This window comes from Manacus candei, unplaced genomic scaffold, assembly GCF_025592945.1.
Source record: "Manacus candei isolate 608988 ecotype Guabito, Panama unplaced genomic scaffold, ASM2559294v1 h1tg000045l, whole genome shotgun sequence".
In the NCBI taxonomy this organism is placed as follows: domain Eukaryota; kingdom Metazoa; phylum Chordata; class Aves; order Passeriformes; family Pipridae; genus Manacus; species Manacus candei.
This window is the reverse complement of record NW_026138093.1, coordinates 6613765-6635067: the sequence shown is the minus strand read 5'-3', so window position 1 is coordinate 6635067 and position 21303 is coordinate 6613765. Positions and strand designations below refer to the sequence as shown.

The following is a 21303-nucleotide window of genomic DNA, read 5'->3' as shown; positions in this document are numbered from 1 at the left end:
TTCAGTTTAGAGAAATTACAGAAGTGTGACTGAATCACTTTGGTCCCCTAGGTTTTATTGATAGCAAATCAGATCTATTGATAAAAAGGAATTTATTTAGGGATACAAATGATCAGACAAAAGATCTTCATCAGAATTACTTAGTGCACAATATATACACTAAAACTACCTGTACAGGATAAGATAGGACAGTGCTCTACACTAAAGCAATTGTTGAAGCAATTCTACTCAACCTGCCACAAAACGAGAAATTCTTAATTAGAGAGGGATGGAACTCCCCCAGACCAACGCTGGTGGGGAGATCTCTGCTCTCAACCTCCAGGAGTGACCCTGGGGGGGTCCCCAGCCAAGGCAGGAATCTCCACACACCCTTCAGAAGGGTTCTGTTGGCAGAACCTGCCCCTGGGAAAGGGGACTGGCCCTTTGTGGTCAAAAGGGATGGAGTGACAGTCACTGGACTCCAGGGGTTGCCTCCCCATCAGGGGCTTCATTCGGGGTGGAAGCAGCGGCTGAAGCTCTTCCTGCAGTCGGGGCACTGGTGGGTCCGTTGGTGTTTGGTCAAGGTAGAGTTCTGGGTGAAGCTCTTCCCACACTCCCCACACTTGTAGGGCCTCTCCCCGGTGTGGATGCGCCGGTGGGTGATGAGGTTGCAGTTCTGGTTGAAGCCCTTCCCGCAGTTGGTGCAGCGGAAGGGCCTCTCATCCGTGTGCGTCCGCTCGTGCAGGAGGAAAGCTGAGCTGGTCTGAAACCTCTTCCCACATTCCAAGCACTTGTAGGGCCGTTCTCCAGTGTGGATGTGCTGGTGTTGGATCAGGTTGGAGTTCCGCTTGAAGCCCTTCCCGCAGTCAGTGCAGCGAAAGGGCCTCTCATCTGTGTGTGTCTGCTCATGCATGAGGAGATGTGAACTGGTCTTAAACCTCTTCCCGCATTCCATGCACTTGTACGGCCGCTCCCCAGTGTGGATGGCCTGGTGGGAAAACAGGTGGCACCTCTGGATGAAGCTCTGCCCACATTCCCCACACCTGTAGGGCCGTTCCCCAGAGTGGATGCGCTGGTGTTTGCGGAGACTGCTGCTGTACACGAAGCTCTTCCCACATTCCCCACACTTGTAGGGCCGTTCTCCCGTGTGGATGTGCTGGTGTTTGCGGAGACTGCTGCTGTACACAAAGCTCTTCCCACATTCCCCACACGTATAGGGCCGTTCCCCAGTGTGGATGTGCTTGTGTTGGATCAAGATGGAGTTGCTCTGGAAGCTCTTCCCACATTCCCTACATGAGTAGGGATGTTCCCCAGTGTGGATGTGCTGGTGTCGGAGCAGGTGGGTGCTCTTCCTGAAGCTCTTCCCACATTCCAAGCATCTGAAGGGCTTCTCCCTGCTGGGAGGCTGCTCAGGCACCACCAGCTCAGAGCTCCCCCTCAAGCTCCGGCCGCCTTCCCGGCACAGGCTGGCTCTTTCCTCCTCAGAGCACCCTGGGATGGCTTTGGAGCCCCTCCTGCGGGGGGATCTCCGGCCCTTTTCCTCCCTGCTGCCTTCCTGCGCCGGGGAGCCCTTCAAAACGGCCTCTCCCACCAGGGTCTCACGGGGGGATTTGTCCTCCGCGCTCTCCGTCCTCAGCTCGGGGCCTGGGGCAGGAAGCAAGAAGGACAGGCAGGGGATTTGCCTCCGGCCCACAGGGAAGGCCAAGGACATCCCCCCAACTCCGGCCCCGGCAGGACGGCGGCGCCAGCGGGGTTGTCCTGCAGCCGGGGCCATGCTGGGCTGACAGAGCCAGCACAACACCCGCCCAAAGGGACACTGACTTCCTCCTCACCTGCCTGGGGGGCCCAAGGCATCTTCCTCTTCCTCGCAGCCTCCTCCTCCATCCGCCCAAGCTTTGGGAAGGACAAATCCTGATGGGGGGAAAACAAGGGCTGAGCGCGTTGGCTTGGGGGTTCCTCCTACCCAAGTCCATCTCTAGAACTCACCAGGCATCCTGTGCCCATAAAAACCTCCAAAACACTAAGATTCAGCCTAAAGAAACCCAAACCACCAAGATTCAGGCAAAAAACCCATCAGAAATAGCAAGACGACTTTTATCCCCCCAAACTGCAAAAAGTTGCGACTCAGGTAAAAAATATTCCAAATATGAAGATTAGCCCAAAACATCTCCCCCAGAAGTTACCCCTTCTCTGGTTTCCCCCCTATGGGGTACAGAGAATCTCCCCTGTCTGGGATGCTGGGAGTTTTGGGGGTCCCAAGGGTCTCTTCTCCTCTGACTTGCTTTCAGGTGCCACATTCCCTGATATTCCCCCTCTCCAGATTCTCCACTCTGTTGTCCCAGGGATCCCAGGGGTCCCCACTGTCCAGGCTTCCCCTTCTCCATGCTCCCCCTTTCAGGCTCCCGTGGGTCCCAGGGATCCTCCCTCTCCGTGCTCCCCCCTCCAGGCTGCCGGGGGTCCCCCAGCTCCGCCATCTCCCTGCTCCGCCCTCCACACTCGGCAGCTCCCGGGCTCCACACCCACCCCCGGCACTCCCGGGGGGCCCCAAACCCACTGTGTCCCCCCCGCCAGCACCGGGCTGACAATGGAGCCGGCGGGGCCTGACCCAGCAACACCAACCCCCACCGTGGGGGGACCCGCATCCCCCCACCCACCGCCGGGGCTCTGCCCCCAACCCAGCCCAGCACCCCCAAAAAACACCTCCTGCCCACCCCCAAGAGCCCCCAAGGGCACAGCCCTGCACAAGGGCCGGCTGTGCCCAAGGAAACCAAACAGCCTCACAGGCGGGGGGACACCAGAGGCTGCCCCAGGGCAACGAGAACAGGGAGTGGATCGGGCCCCCTGACACGTGGGCAGGCTCTGGGTTCAGCCTGACCAGGGGCAATTTGGCACCAACAGCACGGCCCCGACTGCTGGTTTGGCACAGGGGGCCCGAGTTCCCCCCTCTCCAGGCTCTCAGGGCTCTCACAGCTCCCCCCTCTCTCCAGCCTCACCCACTCTCCAGGGTTCAAGGCAAGTAACCCTGTCCCTTGGCTCTCTCTCTGCCAGCTCAGTGTGGGGCACACGGGCTGGGGGTCCCTCCCAAGCCCCCCGGGCAGCCGGTGTTGGTTGGGGGGATGTGAGGGCTGGGCCTGCTCAGCACAGCCCCGGCCTCGTGCCCAGCGCCTCTTTCCTGACCCACACAAGAGCTTCCCGGCCCCCCAGGGCTCCCCTGCTGCTGCCTCTGCTCCTGGCCCTGCCTTTGCTGCTCCCTTGGCTGGGGCAGCGGCTGCAGGGGGGGATGGCAGCAGCTTCAGCTCCACGGCACTTCCTGGGGGGAGCTCAGCCCGGGGGGACGGGCAGGGACCTGATGGGGATGGACAGGGGCCCAGCAGGGACAGCCAGGGCCGGCAGGGGAAGGCACAGGGACAACCTGGCCCCCCACACTGCCACGGCTGTCTCTGCTCCTCCTTGCAGGCTCTGTGGCCAGGCACAGTTTGTGTTCCTGGGTGCCCACCATCTCAGCACTTGGAGACCCTCAAATCAGCGCCCGCAGCTCTGCAGCAAAGCCCCAGCTCACCTGGCACACAGGGGATGGACACAGCACCTTCTCGGGGATGGGCATTCACAGCTTTGCCTCCTCCCCACCACGGGGCTCTCCTTCCTCAGCAGCACCTCTGCCTTGCACTTATTCTCAGCCTCACCTCAGGGACAGCTCTGGGCTCACCTCCGCGCCACTTCTCAGCCTCACCTCAGGGCCTGGGCTCAAGGACAGGAACCTGCAGGGAGGGGACATCAGGTGCAAGCTCAGGGCTGCCTGCTTGCACTGGCCTCTGGGCTTCTTTCTCCTTCTACAACCAGCCCACAACTCAGCCTGCTTTTCTAACACCACACATTTACAGACTAACCTTAGAGATAGATATGGACAGACATCTCTATCACCCTGGGGATGGAGCCTCAAGCATGTGCTGCCACAGGAATGGCAATCACAGAATTACAGAATCAGCCACGTTGGAAAAGACCTCTGAGATCATCAAGTCCAACCCTGGATCCAACCCCGCTGTGCTTCCCAGACCATGGCACTGAGGCCACATCCACTCTCACCTTCAACACCTCCAGGGACGCTGACTCCACCCCTCCCTGCCCAGCCCATTCCAAGGCCTGATTACTCTCTCTGCAAAAAATTCCTTCCCAATATCCAACCTAAACCTCCCCTGGCACAGCTCCAGACCCAGCCCTCTTGTCCTACTGCTGCTTCCTGGCAGAACAGCCCCACCCCCACCTGGCTACAACCTCCTGGCAGGGACTTGCAGACAGTCAGGAGGTCTCCCCTGAGCCTCCTCTTCTCCAGCCTCAACACCCCCAGCTCCCTCAGCCTCTCCTCAAACCATCTGTGCTCCACTCCCTTCCCCAGCCTCACTGCTCTTCTCTGTACATGCTCCAGGCCAGGATCCATTGGCCCTCTTGGCCACCTGGCCACACTGCCTCCTCTTCAGCTCCCTGTCCATCCCCACTCCCAGCTCCCTTTCTGCCTGCCTGCTCTCCAGACACTCTGGCCCCAGCCCGGGGGGCTGACGGGGCTTCTTGTGGCCAAAGGGCAGGACCCGGCCCTTGGCCTGCTGGAACCTCATCCCCTTGCAATCAGCCCATGGATCCAGCTGGGCCAGGTCCCTCTGCAGAGCCCTCCTGCCTTCCAAGGACAAGGACATCTGGGGACATGTTGGGGACAGTTGGGAGGCTTTGGGGGGCACTGGGGGATTACTGGGGGATACTGGGACACAGTGGGGGGAACCAGGGGGCACTGGGAGGGACTGGGGGGTTACTGGGGGATTACCAGGACACACAGGGGGACACTGGGAGGTTACTGGGCCATACTGAGGGTTACTGGGTGCTCACTGCAGGATCACTGGGCCATCCGGGGGGGCAGTGGGAAGTCACTGGGACACACTGGCTGGTCACTGAGGGGGTTACTGGGCTATACTGAGGGTCACTAGGATATACTGGAGCACTGGGATCTCCTTACCCAGATGTGGTACATCCCCCTCCCCAGATTTTTGGGGGCACCAACAGGACCCCTCCCCTGGGAGCTGTGGGACCCCCTGAACCCCACTGTTGGGCTTTAGGGGACCCCCAGGCCCCCTTCCCTCTGGGGTCTCTGTGTGCTGAGTGTTGGGGGTCTCTGAGGCTCAGGGGGGGAATTGGGATCCTCTTTCCCTGAGGTCAGTCTATCGACACAGAGACCCCATAAAATTTCCTCAAAACCCCTGAAATCCCCTCAGAAATCCACCTCTGGACCCATCAAAACCTCCTTAAAGACCCCACAAATCCCCTCAGAGACCTCATCCCCCTCCAGGACCCCCTAAACCCTCTCAGTGACCTGCAAAACCCACTTGGGACCCCCCAGGTCCTTTCAGGGACCCCAAAAACCCCCTCAGAGACCCTCAAAACCGTCTGGGACTTCTGAAATCCCTCTAGAAACCCAGAAAACTCCTTCAAAGACACCCCCTGCAAGCCCCCCAGGACCTCTGAATTCCCTCAGAGACTCCAAAACTCCCTCAGGGATTCCCAAAACCCTTCAAGGACCTTCAACCTCCCCCTAAGTCCCCCCAGGAAACCAAACCCCCTCAGAGACCCTCAAAAACCTCCTTAGGGACCCCTAAAAGCCCCTAACGGACCACAAAACCACAGAACAGCAGAAGAACCTTTTGTAAAGGAGGGCAGCAAAGAATCTGAGAAGGAGGAGAACAAGGAAAAACCGAACCAAAGCAATAAAATCATCCTGACCCTTGCAGTTTTTCCTTCACCTTTTTCTCACTTTTCCTTTTTTCAGGGTTCTTTTTTTCGTTGGGTGGTTCTGATTTTTTTTTTCCGAGGGACTTTCTCAGGAATCGAATCACCCTTCCGGGTTCTTGGGAGACCCCCGGGCCCCGCGGCCCCCGAGACGGTTCCAAGGCCCTGCGCTCTGACCCTCGGGAACCCTCGAACCCCCGCGCTAAACCCTCCCGAGCCCTCCAGCCTTTCCCCCCCCAGCCGCGCTCCCCGCAGCCCCCGAGGGGATCCCCAGACCCCGCTCTCCCGCACCCCCCGCCAGCTCTCACAGACAAAGGCAGGACCCGCCGCCATCACCGATTCCCGCTCTGCGCGCGCACCGCCTTTAGAGAACACCGCCGCAGCCAATCAGCGCGCGGCCACGCCCCCTTACGTCTGCCGTCACTCCTGCGCGCCGCGCGGGGCAGCACGGGAGTTGTAGTCCTTGCGGCGGATCATTGCGGCCCTTTGCACGTGAGCGGAGTGAGGATAATACTTTTTTGGTTTTATTTTTTTTTCCTGTCTTTTTTTTTCCTTCTCTTTTCTCTTTCTTTTTTCCTTTCCGTTTTTCTTTCTGCTTCCTTTTTCCCCCGCTTTTTTCTTTCTATTTTTCTTTTCTTTCTCTTTTTTCTTTCTTTTTTATTATTTGTCTCATTTTTTTCCTGTTTTATCTGTCTTTTTTCTCTTTCTTTCTCCTTTTTCTCTTTTTCCTCCCTTTTTTTCTACGTATTGCCTTTTTGTCTTTTTTTTTCTTTTTCCTTTTTTTACATTGTTTTCTATCAGTTGTATTTTCAAGGAAGATTTAAACACAGACCAAAACAATCTCCAGGTACAAATCCCATGACAACAGATAATCTGCCATTGTTCCAAGTCCAAGAGGATTTCCAAGATCACAAACACTGAGATGTGAAGGGTACCCACACAAAAAACAGCTTTCCCTGCTTTTTTCCACAGGTGAAGCAAGTGTGGAAGGGGCACTTGGCCCCAGGCAAGATGCTTTTACAGACACTTTAAGCAACACAAAGTGGATCTGGCTGGCAAATGGGATTATGCCCATTCTTTCAAGGAGGATTTGAAGAGTACACTGAGGGGAAACATTGAGAGCCATTTCTTCATCTACTGCAGGGATGAGAAGAGGGGGGAGCAGGTGCTCTGGCCCCAGACCTTCTCTCTGCTTTGGGGACACTTCTGTGTTTTCCTCTGTCCATTGAATTCCCAACAAAGAATCAAAAAGCTACAAGAACTCCAGTCTGGAGTGCTCAGGACATGTGGAAGCAGGGGAATTTTTCTTCCCAGCTGGGACTGAGAGTGCAATTTCACACTCCTTTGGAGAGCATTGACTGAGACATCCCATTTCTGCCCAGGGATCTTCCAGGGGGAACTCAATCCGGGCTCTGGGCAGGTCCCTGCAGGGGCAGCAGCTTCCTCTGCACATTTGAGGGGATAAAGCTGCTCTAACCCTGCACTCCAACTACTCCACAGCAATTTAGGACCTCTGAGGACAGTTCCACACTGTTTCCACCCCGGCAGAGACCTGAACACATCCTGTGGGCACTGTGTGACCACCCCTGGCATTAACACCCTGCAGAGATGAAGACACTGACTGTAAAGACACTTGTCTACCTGTAAATCTCAACTTTCTTTGCTACTATACAGCAATAACATTTTCTATTCATATTGCAGCTACAGACTTAACAAATAGAATTGCATATATTGTGCTTTAGAAATTAAAATGCATTCCAAAGTCAGGCAATGCTAAACAATGAAAGTCTTGAACCCTCCCCCCCAAACCAGCCCAACTTTCTGGTTTCAGAACCAGCCCACTTCCTCACTCTCTTCACAAAGGGAGAAACTCTCTCTCTCCACCTCTGAAACAAAAATTCCCTCCCCAAAAGTGACCAAAAAGAGTCTACTTAGGCACTACTGCAAATGGAAGTTGTCTAATAACCATTCCTTCTAACTCAGGAAGGGGAGGAGGTGAAGAAAGTCACAACAAATGTTTGGATTCCTTCCTCTTTGACGTCTTCTTTTCCCTATCTGATGCTCTGGGACGTTTGCAGGGGGGTCAGCATCTCTTCAGAGATGGCTCCTTTCACATCAGAGCCCCTCAAATTGGCTTCCTGGAGGTCACAACCTGATAGGTCACAATTCTGAAGAGGAAAAGAAAAAGAAGTGTCAATGGAATGCACCCAGAACTCTGTTCACAGCTTTACTTGAAGTCCATTTACCTGAACTCCATTGTACTCTGAAGCTGGAGAGCTCAGCCAAAAGCCAGCAATCCCCCAAATTACCAGTTGACCATAGGATAGAAAGGAATAGGATGGAAAATGAATCCCAACTCACTTCCAAATCAGTTCCTGCCAACGTTGCTCCCCTGAGGTTTCAGTTCTTTAGTCTGGCGTTTCTCAGCGTTGCAACTCGGAGGTTCATTCCTGTCATCTGACTGCCCTCCATGGCCACTCCTTTCAGGCTGGCACCTGGAACACACACAGAAAGGGGTTCTGGGAGGAAAACCAGTCAGAAACACAGCAGCTGCACACTGGTGCTGCCTCAGAGCTGTGTGAATTGGAGGAGGACAAGGGGATTTGGGGCTGAGATGGTCACAGACTCAGTGCAGCCCTTGTGGGCCCTTCTCAGGGTTGGACAAACCACAGCTGGACCTTTTCTGGGCCATAGAAATAGAGAATATATTTCAGGACTCGATGTTTTACACCCCTCTGTTTGTTCCAGCTCCTCTCTGTTAACACAAGCCCAGCCCTCCCAAGCTGCAGCAGCTCTTCCATCCAGCACAGAGCCTGACAGGTCAGCCCTCTCCAGGCTGGCACAGCACAGGCTGGCACGGGCCAGGTTGCAGTGGCTCAGATTGGCCACCTTGAAGTTGATGTAGCAAAGATACAGGTGGGAAAGATCCGCTCCACTGAAACTGAGACCCTGGAAATCCCAAGGAATAAACACCCCAAAAAGGTTACACAGGGGAAGGGGTAGGTCTGGACACAAAGTTATCATCATTGTGTAGATAGGTGTGCATTAATATTTACAGTGTGTAAATATCTATGTCTAAATATATGGATAGAAATGTATTAAAATATATCCTGTCTATAAATATAGACAGATACAAGATAGATACAGACACACAGGTCCTGGGAGGAGCTGAAGACACCCCACCAGGGAAGGGGGCTTATAAAAAGGAGGGAGAGGAACTTTTGATATGGGCCTGGAGGGACAGGACAAGGGGCAATGGTTTTTCAACTGAAAGAGGGCAGGGTTAGATGGGAGACTGGGAAGAAATCCTTCCCTGGGAGGGTGGGGACGGGCAGGGATGGAATTCCCAGAGAAGCTGTGGCTGCCCCTGGATCCCTGCAAGTGTCCAAGGACAGCTTGGATCAACCTGCTCTAGTGGAAGGTGTCCCTGCCCATGGCAGGGGGTGGAATGAGAAGACCTTTAAGGTCCCTTCCAACCCAAACCAGTCCATGATTCTATACAGACAAATACACACAAGACCATTTATTTTACTACTTCAGACTAATGAAATCTAAACGCAAAGCTCTCAAAAATTGTCCTTGGTTCATTTTATATTTAAACAAATGTAAGGGGGGTACTTTTGAATTAGATGATCAATGGAGCATAGAGGCATGAGAACGGAATCATATTAGGATGTGAAACCAGCCAGAGTATGGTACAATGGAACTTCATGGCACAAGCTAATTGTAAGGTCCATTGTGCTTTTTAGCAAGTCAGCCTGATATCCCCTATTATCAGAGCTGAGTTCTTCCTTGGTTTGGCTACATATTGCAAGATAAATACATCTACCCTTGAAACACAATGGTAGAGGTCATACATAGGGGTGAGAAAGATGATGATGGGAGGAAGATTCTGTGGGCAGGGGTCGCTGGCCCCTTGCCCTACAGCAGGGCATGCACAGACTGTTGCTATCAGGTGATGAACAGGCGGGGTTTGGCTGCCACTCAGGCATCACCTTATCCTGGGTACTGGCCCTACGTGGTGTAATGTGGAGCTGATAAAATGGGGTGTCAGGACTGCTGGGGTGAGCAATCCTCATCCTGCCATGGAGACTGTGTTGCTCCGCGGGGACGCCCGCTAAGCACGGGCACCGACCAGCTGCTGCAGATCCTGGCAGCCCTGGCCTGTCTGTGTGGGTAAGCACAGTTTATTGACAGGAAGTAACTGAGAGAACAAACTTTTTAATATCCTTTTAGTGTTCCTTTAATTCCCCTTTTCTGTTTATAGTATTTTTCCTTTAGTTTCCCTTTTTACTAACCAATATCGTGTTATCCATAATATTGTGTTAAGATCCTTTTTTGGTATCCCTTTTCACTAGTTAATACTGTATTAAATGCTGTTCTTAGTATTTGTTTTAATGCCGCCCGATAAGGTAGTTACTTTGTATCCTTTTTTAGTTTTTGATTCCTCTTGCTAAGTTTATTACTATTTTTATTATTCTCACTGTAATAAAAGATATTTTGTGTGTTTGAGTATTTTTTGGCACTTGTCTTTATTCTGGACATGTACCCAAACGTACTGCTACAGGGACTCTCCAAAACACCTCTGAAAATTTATTTACAATCATCTGCTGCCTTAAAACTGCCCCTGCTAGAGTCCTAGGAGTGATGCTGTACAGAAAACAGGCCATTTAAGGGAAAGTATTAATGAACAGGTGTGCATCAACACATTTCCAGTCTGATACTGATCTGTTTCTTAAAAATCACATGCCCATCATCAGTCCTTGGTCAGAGCTGTGCAAAGCAATTGAGAGCTCTCCGGGCAGGTTGCACATGGAATTTGTGGACACAGGTCTTCCATGTGTCCTGTCATCCTGGGTTGATCTGTGTGACATCAGAAGGCAAGGTGGCCAAAAAACTGGGGGAAAAAAGTCTCCAAAACCTACACAGTCTCAATATGGACACAAGCAAGATGGAGGAAAAAAAATCAGAAAGTTATGGTGTGTTTTTCTTGGGAAACATTCCATTCCTCCAAATAAACCCCAAACTGTACAAGATAATCTTTGCTGTGTGTCCTGCCCCCCCCTTTTTTTTTTTAAAGTGAGATAAAAAGCACTTCTACAATTTCATACTAAAAAACCTTCATGGATAAGAAGCAGTATAAACACAGCATAATGCAAGATGCATGGATCAATGTTGTGGAACAACTTAGTAGTGCCCCTGGCACCTGCTTGGATACAGAGATAACCCAGAAGTGAAGACTAAATGCAGCCACAGCAGCAGCTGCAACCAGCAGAATTCCCTCTCTTGAGAAAACCTATTTTTATAAATTATTCCTGTTCTTAAATACAAAGAATAGAAAAAAACCCTAGTATCAAGACCTGTAGAGGCCATTTAGCTGCTGTAATGATCTACCCCATCAAACCTGAGACAAAAGCCATGTACCTCCCATACAGAATCATAGGCTGAATTTAGTTTTGAAGCCCCCCCTCCAGAAGGTTGGAATGTGCCAGATCACTCAACAAACAACCCCATAGTATCCTAACAAACCCTAATGGGATGCAGGATCCAGCTCAGTGTAACTGCATGACCCTTATAGACCTTTTGCACAGGAGAGCAACAACTCACATGCCTCACATGCACTCCCCAGCCCACCCCAAATGTACAGGGGTGGCTTCACTGTACCCACAGCATTCTCTTGATCTGGTTCCACGGAGATGAGGGTGTGATCTCTGAACTGCAGTCTGATTTTGCTGTCTATTTTTGGCAATTTCCCACCTAAGAAAAATAAATCCTCCTTAGAAAGGAAGAAAACCAGACAAACGGTTAAACTGAGCCCCCCTGTGCTCTCCCCACTCTCTCAAGGCTGGACTGTTTGTTAAGCTCTGTTTCAACAGCCACATGTCCTCAAACTTGTTGTGGAGGGGGCAAGGAGAAAGAGATTTTTTAATTCTCTCCCCTTTCCTGTCTGCAAATAACTATAATAAATAGCAAGTTAGAGCCCAGGGAAAACTGCTACCAGTTAAATGCTCTCGGGATACAGTTTATCACAGCTGCCAGTTCCAGTCTAGGATAATCTTTATTCCACTCCAAGGGAGTGTCATCTCTCCCACCAGACACGGGGAGCAAACACACACGTGGGGCCTCACGGCACATGAAGCTGATGCTGGACTGTGATCTGGCAGAGTTCAGGCACACGGTGTGACTCTTGGGGTCGGTGCTGTGCCGGGCAAAGGCTTGGACTCGACGCTCCTCGTGGGTCCCTTCCACCTCAGCCTGTTCTGTGACGGTGCGATGAGTTCCCTCTCTTCCAACACTTTTGTTCTTTTTAGGGCTCCTCGCTGCCCGGGGCCCGGAGCCCGCCTCCCGCGCGCCTGCTTCCCTGCCCGTTTTGGCGGCCGCAGCCGGGCGCTGAGTGCCCGCTCCCCGGGCGGGCCCGGCCGCTGCTCCAGGAGTGGGGGGGCAGCGCCGGCGCCTCGAGGATTCCCGGGATTCCCTGGCCGGTTTCCAGGCAACGCTCCCCGCGCGCTCCTCGCTCCAGGGCCGAACGTGCGCAGCCAATGGGAGGCGGCGGAGTGGGCGGGGCGAGGCGGGGCTTGGGCGGGGCGGGGGCGGGGCCGAGAGGGGCGGTTGGTGGGGTTTGGGTGGGAGCGGGCGGGGCGGGGCCGGGAGCGGGAGCGCTGCCGCTGAGCGGCCCCCGGGCAGAGACCCCGGGCAGCGGCCCCGAGACCCCCGGCGAGTGGCCCCCGGAGCGCGGCCCCGGGGGAGGGACCCCCCGTGCGCGGCCCCCGGCGAGCGACCCCCGGTGAGCGACGCCCAGTAAGTGACACCCGGTGAGCGACTCGCGGGGAAAAAGCCCCGGTAAGTGACCCCTGCGGAGGGACCCCCGGTGAATGACCCGCGGTGAACAACCCCTTGCAAGTGACCCCCGGGGAGGGAGCCCCGGTAAGTCACCCCCGAGGAGGGACCCCCGGGCAGTGAGCCCCGGGGACAGTCCCCCGGTGCGCGGCCCCCGGGGGTGTCGGGCCGGGGCTGGGCGCGTTCCTTCCCCGTGCAGAGCCGAGCGGGGCCGTGGCGGGAGCGGGGCCGGAGCGGAGCCGGCCGGGGGGGCAGAGGGGAGCCCTGAGCCGCCTTCTGCCGAGGGGGCTGCTGGAAAGGAGCCTGCGCTGGGAGGAGCGGGGGACGTGGCCCGAGGCTGAGGCAGGGGAGCTTCAGGTCAACTCCTGGACAAAGGTTTCTCGCTGTGTTTTTCGGGGGGCTCGGGCACTGCAATGGGTTGCCCAGGCGGAGCCAGCACCCCGGCAGGTGTTTCAGGGGCGCCTGCATCTGGCCATGGCTGACACGCTTTAGTGGTTTGGGGGTTGCTGGGGCAGTGCTGGGCTGACAGTTGGACTTGATGGAATCATGGAACGTGCTGAGTTGGGTGGGTCCCACCGGCACCGTGGAGTCCAGCTCCTGAGTTTTAGGCACCACTAAAGGAACTGAATCAGGATCGAGCTGTTTGGCTCCAAAAACTCTTCTGCCCCTAGTCTACACTGCCAAGTGAAATAAAACAGAGCGTGCAAAGCAGAGGCCTGTGTTCCCCCCAAAGGGAAGGCAGGCAGTTACAAACCGGGAGAATAAAGCAAAGCTCAGAGCTTACATTCATGGTCCCCACAGTTGTATGACACATCAAACCAGTCCGCTGTTACCCATGTAGAACTGTCATCAGGAACCCCAAACTTTCTTGTGTGTATTTGTATAGATATGTATATATACACATACCTATGTATAGATATCTATTTGTGTGTATCCCTATAAGTTTCTGTATCTTTGGATGTGATATTGGCATGCTATTGTTGTGTGGCAACAAGTGGACTTAAAAGGTTACAAGACTTTAGGAGATCACCTTTCTGCTTGTGGGTTCTGTTTTTTAAAGAAGGTTACAAGAAAAGAACTCTTTAGCCAAATATCAGTTAAGGGCTCCTTGCTGCCCGGGGCCCGGAGCCCGCCTCCCGCGCGCCTGCTTCCCTGCCCGTTTTGGCGGCCGCAGCCGGGCGCTGAGTGCCCGCTCCCCGGGCGGGCCCGGCCGCTGCTCCAGGAGTGGGGGGGCAGCGCCGGCGCCTCGAGGATTCCCGGGATTCCCTGGCCAGTTTCCAGGCAACGCTCCCCGCGCGCTCCTCGCTCCAGGGCCGAACGTGCGCAGCCAATGGGAGGCGGCGGAGTGGGCGGGGCGAGGCGGGGCTTGGGCGGGGCGGGGGCGGGGCCGAGAGGGGCGGTTGGTGGGGTTTGGGTGGGAGCGGGCGGGGCGGGGCCGGGAGCGGGAGCGCTGCCGCTGAGCGGCCCCCGGGCAGAGACCCCGGGCAGCGGCCACAAGACCCCCGGCGAGTGGGCCCCGGGCGAGAGAGCCCCGGCGAGTTGTCCCCGGTGCGCGGCCCCGGGGGAGGGACCCCCCGTGCGCGGCCCCCGGCGAGTGGCCGCTGGTGAGCGACCCCCGGTGAGCGACGCCCAGTAAGTGACACCCGGTGAGCGACCCGCGGAGGAGAAGCCCCGGTAAGTGACACCTGCGGAGGGACCCCCGGTGAATGACCCGCGGTGAACAACCCCTGGCAAGTGACCCCCGGGCAGGAATCCCCGGTGCGCGGCCCCCGGGGGTGTCGGGCCGGGGCTGGGCGCGTTCCTTCCCCGTGCAGAGCCGAGCGGGGCCGTGGCGGGAGCGGGGCCGGAGCGGAGCCGGCCGGGGGGGCAGAGGGGAGCCCTGAGCCGCCTTCTGCCGAGGGGGTTGCTGGAAAGGAGCCCGCGCTGGGAGGAGCGGGGGACGTGGCCCGAGGCTGAGGCAGGGGAGCTTCAGGTCAGCTCCTGGAGAAAGGTTTCTCGCTGTTTTTCGGGGGGGCTCGGGCACTGCAATGGGTTGCCCAGGCGGAGCCAGCACCCCGGCAGGTGTTTCAGAGGCACCTGCATCTGGCCATGGCTGACACGCTTTAGTGGTTTGGGGGTTTCTGGGGCAGTGCTGGGCTGACAGTTGGACTTGATGGAATCATGGAACATGCTGAGTTGGGAGGGTCCCACCGGCACCGTGGGGTCCAGCTCCTGAGTTTTAGGCACCACTAAAGGAACTGAATCAGGATCGAGCTGTTTGGCTTCAAAAATTCTTCTGCCCCTAGTCTGCACTGCCAAGTGAAACAAAACAGAGCGTGCAAAATAGAGGCCTGTGTTCCCCCCAAAGGGAAGTCAGGCAGTTACAAACCGGGACAATAAAGTAAAGCTCAGAGCTTACATTCATGGTCCCCACAGTTGTATGACTCATCAAACCAGTCCTCTGTTCATTACCCGTGTAGAACTGTCATCAGGACCCCCAAACTTTCTTGTGTGTATTTGTATAGATATGTATAGATAGGTATAGGTAGATAGATATGCATACATAGATATGTATAGGTCTATATTTGTGTGTATCTCTGTAAGATTCTGTATCTTTGGATGTGATATTGGCATGCTATTGTTGTGTGGCAACAAGTGGACTTAAAAGGTTGCAACACTTTAGGAGATCACCTTTCTACTTGTGGGTTCTGTTTTTTAAAGAAGGTAACAAGAAAAGAACTCTTTAGCCGAATATCAGTTAAGGGCTCCTTGCTGCCCGGGGCCCGGAGCCCGCCTCCCGCGCGCCTGCTTCCCTGCCCGTTTTGGCGGCCGCAGCCGGGCGCTGAGTGCCCGCTCCCCGGGCGGGCCCGGCCGCTGCTCCAGGAGTGGGGGGGCAGCGCCGGCGCCTCGAGGATTCCCGGGATTCCCTGGCCGGTTTCCAGGCAACGCTCCCCGCGCGCTCCTCGCTCCAGGGCCGAACGTGCGCAGCCAATGGGAGGCGGCGGAGTGGGCGGGGCGAGGCGGGGCGGGGGCGGGGCCGAGAGGGGCGGTTGGTGGGGTTTGGGTGGGAGCGGGCGGGGCGGGGCCGGGAGCGGGAGCGCTGCCGCTGAGCGGCCCCCGGGCAGAGACCCCGGGCAGCGGCCCCGAGACCCCCGGCGAGTGGTCCCCGGTGCGCGGCCCCGGGGGACGGACCCCCCCGTGCGCGGCCCCCGGCGAGTGGCCGCTGGTGAGCGACCCCCGGTGAGCGACCCCCAGTAAGTGACACCCGGTGAGCGACTCGCAGGGAAGAAGCCCCGGTAAGTGACACCTGCGGAGGGACCCCCGGTGAGCGACCCGCGGTGAACAACCCCTGGCAAGTGACTCCCGGGGAGGGACCCTCGGCAAGTGACCCCCGGTGAGTGAGCCCCGGGCAGGGACCCCCAATGAGTGAGCCCCGGGGAGGGATCCCTGGTGCGCGGCCCCCGGGGGTGTCGGGCCGGGGCTGGGCGCGTTCCTTCCCCGTGCAGAGCCGAGCGGGGCCGTGGCGGGAGCGGGGCCGGAGCGGAGCCGGCCGGGGGGGCAGAGGGGAGCCCTGAGCCGCCTTCTGCCGAGGGGGCTGCTGGAAAGGAGCCTGCGCTGGGAGGAGCGGGGGACGTGGCCCGAGGCTGAGGCAGGGGAGCTTCAGGTCAGCTCCTGGACAAAGGTTTCTCGCTGTGTTTTTCGGGGGGGGCTCGGGCACTGCAATGGGTTGCCCAGGCGGAGCCAGCACCCCGGCAGGTGTTTCAGGGGCGCCTGCATCTGGCCATGGCTGACACGCTTTAGTGGTTTGGGGGTTGCTGGGGCAGTGCTGGGCTGACAGATGGACTTGATGGAATCATGGAACGTGCTGAGTTGGGAGGGTCCCACCGGCACCGTGGAGTCCAGCTCCTGAGTTTTAGGCACCACTAAAGGAACTGAATCTGGATCGAGCTGTTTGGCTCCAAAAACTCTTCTGCCCCTAGTCTGCACTGCCAAGTGAAACAAAACAGACCGTGCAAAATAGAGACCTGTGTTCCCCCCAAAGGGAAGGCAGGCAGTTACAAACCAGGTCAGTAAATCAAAGCTCAGAACATACATTCATGGTCCCCACAGTTGTGTGACACATCAAACCAGTCCTCTGTTCATTACCCGTGTAGAACTCTCATCAGGAACCCCAGACTTTCTTGTGTGTATTTGTATAGATATGTATAGATATGTATAGGTAGATAGATATACATACATAGATATGTATAGGTATCTATTTGTGTGTATCTCTGTAAGATTCTGTATCTTTGGATGTGATATTGGCATGCTATTGTTGTGTGGCAACAAGTGGACTTAAAAGGTTGCAACACTTTAGGAGATCACCTTTCTGCTTATGGGTCCTATTTTTTAAAGAAGGTAACAAGAAAAGAACTCTTTAGCCAAATATAACTTAAGACATTAATCAGACCAAATGTATTGATTTTTATTTCCAATTGTACAACAAGTCATTCAACTATTTGCATACTCCAAAGCTGGGTTGGAAACTTCTCCCTCAGAAATAAGAAAAACTGTTTTCCAAGGCTGTTACTGACAGCCATGGCAGAGTTTCCAATAACAACTCCCCATTCTTGAAATGCAAAGCCTGAAAAATGAAACAAGCATTAACCTGGAATTCTTGTTGCCAGCACTGATCTGGACAGAAGTTATTAGAGAGTGGAGCAAAGCTAGCACCACAAACAACCTTGGGCTCTGCATTCGTTGGTCATGGCAACAAAGTTTTGCTTTTCAACCCATCTACTAAGGAAACCTTGCCAGAACTGTGAGCTTATAACACTACTTTTCTTAAGAAGTGAGGAGGCCTTAATCCAGTGTACACAGATGAGACCCTGAAATAGGAGAGAGGCCAGTTGCTGATGATCAGTGCAGATGAGGAATCAGCTCTGCTGAGTAGACTTCAAGCTTTGTGATTTTTACAAGTGGACTATTTCAAATCTGTTGTAGAAGAAACAGTCTTTTCTGTTTGATCAACTTTCCACTTTCAGAATACTGGAGTTTATCCCTAAAATTCAGCCTGTAGTTTCAAAAGATAAAAATCCTTCGAGGAAACCTTTCAGCCTCAGTAGCCAATTGCAGTGTGCCCAGGGAAGTTCAGCAACAGCACCATTCATTAAATGAACTGTTCTGGACCAGCCATCCCAGAGAGATTGAGCTCCAGTGCCAAACCCCATAGAGTGCCAAGTGCCATAACAGCTGATTTGTGGCTTCGCTGAGATTCTCCCTGGTTTCATTGGGTGTAGCTGGCACATCTGGAGCAAAAGGTCTGGGCAAACGTACATCCTTAGAAGGGTCCAGTACAAATAATGTCACAAGATTAGCAATTTCTCTAACTGAAGAAGGCAATTAGATACAGGAATGTATTTTTCTACCTCCTCTTTCCACACTGCTGCTGTGTTCCTTCATCATGCCCTGTGAGCAGTCCCAGTGCTCTGTGACTGACGCCATAAAGGACTTGATAACAGGGAAAAAACACCTCAGAGACAAAAGGTGCCATCACAGGAATCTCTTGCTGCCCAAGAAGTGCCAAGGTGGCCCCAACAACTGCACCTCAAAGCCAAAGGATCCAGACATTTTTTCCTGGTGGAAAGAGCTGCTGTTCCCTTTTTTCAGCCCTGCTCTGCAATGGCCGGTCCCACCTCCAGAAAACTTTACTCCAGATGAAGATTCCTGCCAGACAAAAAGTGCCACCACAGAAAGGTTTTTGCTGCCCAAGAAGTGCCCACGCTGCCCCAACAACTGAACCTCAAAGACAAAGGATCCAGACTTTTTTTCCTGGTGGAAAGAGCTGCTGTTCCTTTTTTCAACCCTGCTCTGCAATGACCGGTCCCACCTTTTAAAAAATTTAATCCAAATGAAGATTTTTGACAGACGAAAGGTACCGCCACAAAAAACTCTTCCTGCCCAAGAAGTGCCCAGGCTGCCCCACCAACTACACCTGAAGCCAAAGCTTCCAGATTTTTTCCTAGTGGAAAGAGCTGCTGTTCCCTTTTTTCAGACCTGCGCTACAATGGCCGGTCCCACCTCCTGGAAAATTGAATGCAAATGAAGATTCCTGCCAGACAAAAGGTGCTACCACAAAAAACTCTACCTTCCCAAGAAGTTTCCAGGCTGCACAAACTACACCTGAAGTCAAAGCTTCCAGATTTTTTCCTGGTGGAAAGAGCTGCTTTTCCCTTTTTTAAGCTCTGCGCTGCAATGGCCGGCCCCACCTCCTGGAAAATTGAATCCGACTGAAGATTCCTGCCAGAGAAAAGGTGCCACTACAGAAAGGTCTTTGCTGCCCAAGAAGTGCTCAGGCTGCCCCAAAATCTACACCTCAAAGCCAAAAGTCCCAGACATTTTTTCCTGGTAGAAAGAGCTGCTCTTCCCTTTTTTCAGTCCTGTTCTGTAATGCCAGTCCCACCTCCTGAAAAATTTACTCCAACTAAAGATTCCTGCCAGAGAAATGGTGCCACCACAGAAAGGTCTTTGCTGCCCCAGAAGTGCCCAGGCTGCCCCACCAACTTCACCTCAAAGACAAAACTTCCAGAAAGTTTTCCTGGTGGAAAGAGCTGCTGTTCCCTTTTTTCAGCCCTGCTCTGCAATGGCTGGTCCCACCTCCTGGAACATTGAATCCAAATGAAGATTCCTGCCAGACAAAAGGGGCCACCACAGAAAGGTCTTGATGCCCAAGAAGTTCCCAGGCTACCCCACCAACTACACCTGAAACCAAAGCTTCCAGAATTTTTTCCTGGTGGAAAGAGCTGCTGTTCCCTTTTTTCAGCCCTGCGCTGCAACAGCCGGTCCAACCTCATGGAAAATTGAATCCGACTGAAGATTCCTGCCATACAAAAGGTGCCACCACAGAGAACTCATCTATCCCAAGAAGTGCCCAGGCTGCCTCACCAACTGCACCTGAAGCCAAAGGATTCAGACTTTTTTTCCCGGTAGAAAGAGCTGCTGTTCCCTTTTTTCAAGACTGTTCTTTAATGGCCGGTCCCACCTCCAGAAAACTTTGCTCCAAATGAAGATTCCTGCCAGACAAAAGGTGCCACCACAGAAAGGTCTTTGCTGCCCCAGAAGTGCCCAGGCTGCCCCACCAACTTCACCTCAAAGCCAAAGCTTCCAGACTTTTTTCCTGGTGGAAAGAGCTGCAGTTCCCTTTTTCCAGACCTGCTCTTCAATGGCCGGTCCCACCTCCAGAGAAATTGAATCCAACTAAAGATTCCTGCCAGAGAAATGGTGCCACCACAGAAAGGTCTTTGCTGCCCCAGAAGTGCCCAGGCTGCCCCACCAACTTCACCTCAAAGGCAAAGCTTCCAGACTTTTTTCCTGGTGGAAAGAGCTGCTGTTCCCTTTTTTCAGACCTGCTCTGCAATGGCCGGTCCCACCTCCTGGAAAATTGAATCCAAATGAAGATTCCTGCCAGACAAAAGGTGCCACCACAGAAAGTTCTTGTTCCCGAAGAAGTGCCCAGGCTGCCCCAAGAACTGCACCTGACGCCAAAAGATCCAGACTTTTTTCCCTGGGTGAAAGAACTGCTGTTCCCTTTTTTCAGCCCTGCTACAATGGCTCGTCCCACCTCCTGAAAAATTTACTCTAAATGAAGATTCCTGCCAGACAAAAGGTGCCGCCACAAAAAACTCTTCCTTCCCAAGAAGTTCCCAGGCTGCACAAACTACACCTGAAGCCAAAGCTTCCAGATTTTTTCCTGGTGTGAAGAGCTGCTGTTCCCATTTTTCAGGCCTGCTCTGCAATGGCCGGTCCCACCTCGTGAAAAATTTAATCCAAATGAATATTCCTGCCAGACAAAATTTGCCACTACAAAAAACTCTTGCTGCCCAAGAAGTGCCCAGGCTGCCCCACCAACTACTCCTGAAGCCAAAGGATCCAGACTTTTTTTCCTTAGGGAAAGAGCTGCTGTTCCGTTTTTTCTGCCCTGCGCTGCAATCTCCAGTCCCACCTTTTTAAAAACTGAATCCTTCTGAAGATTCCTGCCAGAAAAAAGGTGCCACCACAGAAAACTCATCTATCCCAAGAAGTACCCAGGCTGCAACAACTACACCTGAAGCCAAAGGATCCAGACTTTTTTTCCTCAGGGAAAGAGCTGCTGTTCCCTTTTTTCAGTCCTGCGCTGCAATGGCCGGTCCCACCTCCTGGAAAATTGAATCCGACTGAAGATTCCTGCCAGACAAAAGGGGCCACCACAGGAATCTCTTGCTGCCCAAAAAGTGCCCAGACTGCCCCAAGAACTGCACCTGAAACCAAAGGATTCAGACTTTTTTTCCCGGTAGAAAGAGCTGCTGTTCCCTTTTTTCAAGCCTGTTCTTCAATGGCCGGTCCCACCTCCGGAAAACTTTGCTCCAAATGAAGATTCCTGCCAGACAAAAGGTGCCACCATAGAAAGGTCTTTGGTGCCCCAGAAGTACCCAGGCTGCCCCACCAACTTCACCTGAAGCCAAAGCTTCCAGACTTTTTTCCTGGTGGAAAGAGCTGCTGTTCCCTTTTTTCAGCCCTGCTCTGCAATGGCTGGTCCCACCTCCTGGAAAATTGAATCCAAGTGAAGATTCCTGCCAGACAAAAGGTGCCACCACAGAAAGTTCTTGTTCCCCAAGAAGTGCCAAGGCTGCCCCAAGAACTGCACCTGACGCCAAAAGATCCAGACTTTTTTCCCTGGGTGAAAGAGCTGCTGTTCCCTTTTTTCAGCCCTGCTACAATGGC

The 21303-nt window shown here is 54.1% G+C and overlaps 1 pseudogene; it reads right to left on the bottom strand.

Annotated features, from left to right (window-relative positions):
* The window catches only part of LOC127474814 (zinc finger protein 208-like), a 549167-nt pseudogene that overhangs the window by 351242 nt on the left and 176622 nt on the right, over positions 1-21303 (bottom strand).